The 7,981-nt window shown below is 41.1% G+C and overlaps 1 long non-coding RNA gene across 1 annotated transcript in view; it reads right to left on the bottom strand.

Moving 5' to 3' along the window:
- Positions 1–6,129: 6,129 nt before the first annotated feature.
- The window catches only part of LOC111560086, a 673,456-nt gene continuing 671,604 nt past the window's right edge, over positions 6,130–7,981 (bottom strand). Inside the window, exon 10 of the long non-coding RNA XR_002741596.2 lies at positions 6,130–6,791. This is a non-coding gene — a long non-coding RNA (uncharacterized LOC111560086). The remainder of the gene's footprint in view (positions 6,792–7,981) is intronic.

The following is a 7,981-nucleotide window of genomic DNA, read 5'->3' as shown; positions in this document are numbered from 1 at the left end:
TGAGCTCAATTAGTTTCTGATGTTCTGCCAAATTGCCTCATTACCTGTCATACAAACACCACTGACACTTTTAAAGTTGAGCTCTTTGCATCCATATTATTCTCTTTAGACCAAAAATCATTATTCTCATTAGAGTAGTAAAAGTAAGCAATTTGCTAATCAAGAATAAACCAATATGTTTGCAATATAAATAAGAAAAAAAAAACAATGATGGGCTTATAAATCAAGTGTGCAAACATGTGCACGCGTGTGTGCGCACACACGCACAAATTTTTACGTTATATAAACCGTGGGTCCTTCATGAAATCCTTACAAGTTATTGACTGCTTTGTCCATCAGATTTTCCAAATTGCTTACAACATATTGATAAGAGAAACTAGGAGTTTTCCATTCTGTATATATTTGAATTTAAAATGTACTTCACCTTCGAATCATGAAACATACATCTGAAGCATTCCTAACTGCACAGAGGGCTTAAAATGGCTTAAAATACACTAACACTACATTCTAGAAGAGAAAGAATTCATAACCACTTCAAACAATCTTTATTTGTAAATCCTTCATTAATGCTGTTCACCACTTATCAAAATGTTGACCCACAGGTAAAAATTTATGTGGTTTTAACCCCTGAATCTGCAGTCACCCAAATGACTTTTTGTTCTGCCTTGCCCTTTATCCATTGCCTTCTGCATAGGGAAAGAGAAGGACAGAAGGTTAGAATCTAATTAAGAGATAGTTTTTCGAGGTTGGTCTATACAGATGACACGTATTGAAGCACAGACCAATTTTTTTTTCCTGAATGGCTGGCAGAAGATCATTAACAGAGCAAGAAAAAAATTCACATTATATTAACAGCTTCATGATTCTGTACACCTACTGTAGTTATAAAAGTTTCCATCCACCAGTGGCTTTTAACCCCGGCAGCATGTGTTTTTTTGTTTGTTTATTTTTTTGTTTGTTTTTTTTTTAAATACCCATGCCTGGACTCTGAAAATACATATTCTTTTTAATTTCCACTTGATGATGAAAGTTTTTTTTTTTTTTTCTTTTCCACGCTAGGAGATTAAATGGAATGACTCTTGCTATTACTGCCCTGGACACAAACCTGGGGTAATCATTAGAAGACTGCAGCATCAGAATCTCTTTCCCACTCAAATGTTAGGTTGATCTTATTACACATGCATTGTTATCAGTGTTCTTGGAGAATCTGACTAACCTGGAGTCTGCAAATAGTGAACAAGCTTTCCAGAAAAGCAAATTTGCTCTTGTGCTGTGAGGTTTGTGCCATCAGCAAATATCACTGCACACTTTGCTTTCAGCACCCTTTCCACTTAGCAGGGGCAATCTTCAGGCACGAAGGCAATTGCAGGATCACTGTATTGACGGCCCACTACATTTCACTCAGCATCGCAGGTAATGCTCTTACGTCCTATGCCTTGGTAAAAGGGGTTCTCAAGGTGGGTTGTTCACCAAAGTCTCTCAAAGGGAGGTAGGAGTCACATGCAGCAATGCATAAACAACACAACACTTTTCCCCCATTACTTTCACTTGGTTCACTCACAATATTTAGCTGAATTTTTAACTTATGACCAGTATTACAGGAAAGTGTGATCGTTAACTTCAATTAAAGGGCTGGGAAATAAACTTAAAGATCCCTGCTATAAATTAGGTTTACAATTGGCTGCTATAAATAGATTTCATCCAAACACTTTTCTTTTAGCTTCCAGGCTCTACATTCAGACTTGCATATCAAAGCTTGGGGCACCAAAACAGGGGATCAAGAGTTCCAGGGATTCAACTCACCAAACCAGACCTAATATTTTCAGAGGAGTTTCTGTTCATGTGGAGTGACAGAAAAAATATTATAACCTCGTGCCTTAAATATAAATCCTAGGTTACCTCTCCTAGGTGGCCTTGAGCTGGTGTAGGTTTTCTGTGAGATGGAAGGATAGCAAAGGTGTAATCATGCCTTCGTTTTCAGTCTTCTTCGGGGCAAGAGGCAGATGGCATTTATGAGATGTGTTGTTATGGGGGCACGTATGGACTGGCAGACTATAATTTCTGTCTAGCTAACGTTAAATGATCCAAGGAGTGAGCAAATCCAGGACTCTGACAAGATGAGAATTTTATGCTAGTCACCCAAATAGCTGGTCCAGCCCTGAGCGCACCTCCTTTGATGGCTGTTCGACTTTTGGCACATGTCTGGGAGATGCACAGCTAATATACAGCCTCTTTAAGCTATTTTTTTAATTTTAAATAGTTATAGGCATGACTCAGAGTTTTGGATAATTTCATATTTTGAACCTTTCTGTAGGACCACGGACCATCATTTAAGAACCTGTTTCCCTTATGTTCGTCTGTGTTTTCTCTTAAAAGTCCTCATATGAGTGAAGTCATATGAGTTTTGTCTTTCTCTAATTTCACTTAGCATAATACCCTCCAGTTCCATCCACGTGGTTGCAAATGGCAAGATTTCATTCTTTTTGATTGCTGAGTAATACTCCATTGTATATATCTACCACATCTTCTTTATCCATTCATCTATTGATGGACATTTGGGCTAAATGGGTAATGGGCACTAAGGAATCTACTCCTGAAATCATTGTTGCACTATATGCTAACTAATTTGGATGTAAATTAAAAAAACTAAAAATTAAATTTGAAAAAAAAGACATGAAAGAAAAAAAAAGAACCTCTCTGTACCTCTAATTCTCCTCTATATATTTATTGTCACTTCTTTTCAGTACCACGGATAATTCTTGGTGCGCAGTAAGCATCCAGTGTGGTACAGGGTTGCCCAAATATCCATGCACATTACAAACACAAGGGACCTTCTGAAAATGCAGATACTCACTCCCCTTTGCTTGGTAAGATTCTGGTTCCCTAGCTCAGTAGTGTTGAGTGGGGGACGGTAGACAGAGGTTTTGATTTTGCTTTTACATCATTATAGTTGGTTCTAATTCCCTGTCCTGCTGACCAAATTTTGAGCAACTACAAGGAGGAAACTGAACTGGGGGCCAGAAGACTATGTTCAAGTTGTCATTTCAACTCCATGTTCTATCTGATGTTTCAGTGCCTAATCAGTTTCCCCATCTGTGTTGTGGAATTAAAAAGCACTAAATATACTCCACACCCAGTGCAGAGCCCAGTGTGGGACTTGAAATCACGATCCTGAGATCAAGACCTGAGCTGAGATCAACAGTTGGATGCTTAACTGACTGACTCACCCAGGAGCCTAAGCATTTACTCATTTGAATCAGTGCTCTTGGTTGGCTGATTTTGGAAGATTCTCTTAATTCAGGATATCTTGATCTTCGCACTAGTGACATTTTGAGACGGGTAATTCTTTCTTGAGAGGGTGGTCTTGTAAACTGTGGGATGTCTGGCAGCACCCATGGCTTCTACATACCACATGGCATTACCACTACCCCATTCTTGATAATCATAAAAGTCCCCATATGTAACCAAATGGGGGGTACCAAAGTACACCACCATCTCCTACTGAGGGGACCACTGTTCTAATTCAAATTTAGATATTATCTTATTACTCTAAGAATACCCTATGGATGTTTTCAATTTAATAGAAGAATTATCTTCATAGTATCTCAGACAATGGCAATTGCGTCGTGCAATGAGTTTCAGGCTGGTCTGTGTTTCCTAAACACAGAGTGAACTTCATCTGTAACACTGGTCTGTGGATGGATCACTAACCACAACTTTCCCCCTTCTTTGGTTTCCTGTGAGCCCACCCCATTTTTTTCAGCTTTACCCATCTTATTGACACCACGCTATGCTGCCACTTTTCAGGACCCAGAAATGGAAATAAAGGAAGATTAGATTATATGCCATACCAGTCTTCTTTGTAAGGAACCTCAAAGCGATGTCACATTAGTTGCGAAAGATGTTTCCATTTCCAAGCCTGAGAATAATGATGGCACCAGAAAATCCGTAGAGACCTTCTAATAGAGACATCCTCTTCTTAGATGTTAGGAGACAGAGGCCCAGGTATTTTCAAGGACTCGTCAATGTCTCTTATGACAAGTCAGTGTTAGATCCTAGATGGAACAATGCCAAGCCCTGACTCAGTCCACTTTTAATTTTATTGCAGTTTGCTGCCTTCCCTAATGCTTTGAAAATCATATAATGTGTCTTAACTATAGTGATTGCTAAAGAAGAACAAAAGCTGACAGCAAATCCCAAATTTGCAATGCCTGTTACTTACACGAGCCAGTTAAGATATTTTCCACAAGGCTTAGATCTGTCTCCGTTGGAAATCACACACGAAAATTAGCCTTGTGAATTGTTATAGACAAAATGTTGTTTACAAGCTCAGTATACGTTCTGATGTTTTACCCAGGTGATAAAATATTTCAAACTCCTGCTCAATCTCCTAGTAATAATTCAAAATTGACTTTTGTTTCAATGAAGGTGGATAATGAAATAACCATGATGGTAAAGTCATTCTTCAAAAAAGACTTACATTAACACTTTGAGATTTTACAAGGGTCTTGCTGTTTTTCCCCCATGAGCATCGTAAATGCTGAGCCAACCTTCAGAGTTATTATCCATTTATTAATTAACAATGGCCCTCCCCATCTTTCCACCTGCATGCCATCTACTGCCCATCCCCAGAATAATTTCACTACGTCTAAGCACATTTATTAGAGCAGACAGAGGAGCAGGTAGAGAAAGAAACACTCAGTGAAGATCATTTTTTCTATTCCAAAGCAGGTCCTACAAGATCTCATGGGATTTATGCTGCTTCACACTCCATCTGTGATCGCTGAGCCCAAGTCCCTTGATAGTAACCACTCCGCCACTTAGCCTTAAGTTAGTTTCAGCGATTTTTTTTTGTAGCAGCTTCTTTTACCTGGTAAGCAATCACCTCACTGGGCTTCCTACCTCATGCATCTCTTTAGCTTACCCCCTCTATAGAAACATCACGTTTATTTATTTGAGTGGGGCTTTTCTGTCTACTGGCACCAACCTTAACCCCAATCCAGTGAGACCTCTTGAGGCAGGCCACATACTTCTCAACAACTTGCTACATCAATCCCAGGTTCATACTGGTGTTTGCAAGTTGGGTGGTTTTAGCCCCGTGCACATTTTGCCAGTGAAATGACATTTTATTGTGGCCATGCAGTTGCCCTTTTGAAAATAAAGTACTTGCAGCAATGGTCCTTACTGCATATATTAGGAAACACAGGCCCAAGTACAATAAGGTCCCTTCCAGATGAGGTTCAAAATTCTGCTCCACTAATAATTCGTTGTAGCCTTTCTATCAAGCATGGCATGTTGTGAATAACCCAAGTTACAGAAAATGAGGATAGCGCTTCCCTCAGCCTACTCCTCAGCCTAGAAACCTTTGAAAATAAAAGCCGTTCGGCCACCTGGACGTTGTATTTCACAAATTCTCATAAATTAACATCATGTTGTGGGGATTAAATACATCGGAAGGCAATCCTTTGAATTAAAATGGTTTTACGCCTCAAAATAGGCATACGATTCTAACAGAGAATAAACTATTAAGCAAAGTGTTTATGGGGGGCATCTGCTGATTTCCAATGGTGTAAGCACCCACGCCACAACCATCACCAAGCTACCTGTGCGATGTCACGCAGTGTGGTGAGGGGAAGAGAGATGCAGAATCAGCCCTGGAGGAGTAGTTTGCACCCAAGAGACAGAGGCCTCACTGATGGCTTAGGAGGAGCTAGTGTGGACTGCTACCCAGGGGATCTCCATCAGAAGGGGACATTTAAGGTACATGAAGTAGAGAAATGCTCTCCGTGGCCTTGCAAACAAATCAAGTGTTCTCGGAGGATTAGCACCTTTGGGCCTTGTTACGTACTGAGCGTGTCCCCCTAAATCCTATGTTGACATTCTAACCCCACAGTGTTGGTATTTGGAAGTGGAGCTTAGGAGATGATGAGGTCATCAGTGTAGAGCCCTAATGGCTGGGAGTCGTGCCGTTGTAAGAAGACATGACATGGGGCGCCTGGGTGGCTCAGTCGGTTAGGCGTCTGACTTCGGCTCAGGTCATGATCTTGCGGTCTGTGAGTTCGAGCCCCGTGTTGGGCTCTGTGCTGACAGCTCAGAGCCTGGAGCCTGCTTCAGATTCCATGTCTCCCTCTCTCTCTGACCCTCCCCCGTTCATGCTCTGTCTCTGTTTCAGAAATAAATAAATGTTAAACAATTTTTTTTAATAAAAAAAAGAGACATGACAGCGCTCTGGGGTTCCTCCCACCACGTGAGGACTCAGCAGGAAGACAACCATCTGGAGTAGGAAGAGGGTCCTCGTCTGACACCAAACCTGCCAGTGCCCTGCCCTTGGACTTCCCAGCCTCTAGAACTGTGAGAGATTAATGTTTCAGTGACCCAGCTTATGGTCCATTTTTATAGCAACCCGAGTGGATAAGACATACATCATCTACAAAGCTATTTCAATCGCAAAATCTCAAGAATTTATTTCAGACTTAGTCAGAATCTGTACTTTACAAGATTTCTAGGTGAATCGCATCAATATTTGAGAAGCACTGGTCTGGAGTATCATCTCCATTTTAACATAGCCAGAATTTCTTCACAGTGGTCAGATCCATAGATACACCCATGTTCTGCTTCAGAAAGTCACCTGCCAACGTAGTCCGGGCCTCACTGTGCCAAAAAGACACGTACCCTCACCCCTCTTCTCAGGACAATGGGTACATCCCTGTGCCAGTAAATTTGCCTGCTGAACGATACAGAGATCAAGACTCAAATCTCTTAGAGGAGAAAATTCTCCTTTATTCATGATGCTGCAGGAAAAGAAAAGGTTCTCATTTAGTGATTTTTCCTCTGTATGTATTTTACTCACCTTTGTAGACATCAGCCAAAGTTTTTCCACAGTCAGGGACACCACATACAGAAATACCAGACATAGCTGAAACCTGGGGTTAACTATGCAGAGCGGATGAGTGTTTCTGGTAGGGAGAGCAGCCATGACAGGGTCAGACAAGCAAAGGAGGGCATAAATAAAGGACCCAGCACAGCAGTAGGGAGAGAGGATAGAGCATGTGGGTTAGACATGTTTCTTTCCCTGTCTCCACGTTTTTGCCCTATGCAGGGCATCAACTCTTCCATACTCCAATCCTAACTCTCAGAAAATGAAGCAAACCCTTTTTTCTTCCATATCATGTCCTTCCCCGTGTCTCTCCCACTCCCTGCCCCCCCACTTCCTACCCAGATATTTCTTTCCATCATTTAGATCACCTCTTAGATTCCCTGCCTCATTATTCCATGATCCCTTAGGGAGGCAAGCATAATATTGTTCAAAATCGTTGATTTGTATTTAGGCCATCTGTAAATCCCTCACAGTTCTGACACTGACTAGCTGGCTGCTTTTGGGCGATTCCTTGACCTCCCTGGGTCCGTGTCCTCATCTGTAAAATGAACCTAATAATTCAGAGCCAAAAGTATCCATGAGATCATAAGCTTCGAGCAGCTCCTGGTATGTGGTTAGAACGTAAACACAGTGGCTATTCTTATTCCTTTACTTCAGTATTTAGTACATGTCAAACCCTCCACCAAGGCTGTTCTCCTGAGAGTCACCAGAGATCTGCAACTGGTCAAGTTCACTGGCTCTTTCCCAGACTGTAGTCTCAAGTATTTTATTGTTTTGCTATACTTTCCACAGAAAAATGCTTTTAGTTTCACGGTTGTTTTTATTGTTGATAGGAATTTATGCTTGTTGCTTCTGACAAGGCATTTTGTTCTTTGTAAAAGCTTAATGAAGGCTACCCTTCTATGAGAAAAACTTCACCACTTCTCAGATTGTGGCAATACTCCCGGTATTGATTTGTTTGAGCTTTGCCAAGTACTGGAAACATCATGAACAAAGGCATCAGGCAAATCCTAGCTTTGCCACTCAGTACCTGTCATCTTAAGCAAGTTATTCAAACTCCCTGAGCCTCAGCGTCCTTTGGTGAAAATTACCTATGTGTAGAAC

Source organism: Felis catus, chromosome B1 (genome assembly GCF_018350175.1).
Source record: "Felis catus isolate Fca126 chromosome B1, F.catus_Fca126_mat1.0, whole genome shotgun sequence".
NCBI classification, from domain to species: domain Eukaryota; kingdom Metazoa; phylum Chordata; class Mammalia; order Carnivora; family Felidae; genus Felis; species Felis catus.
Note: the sequence above shows the minus strand (reverse complement) of the source record. Positions and strands in the feature narration are given on the sequence as shown.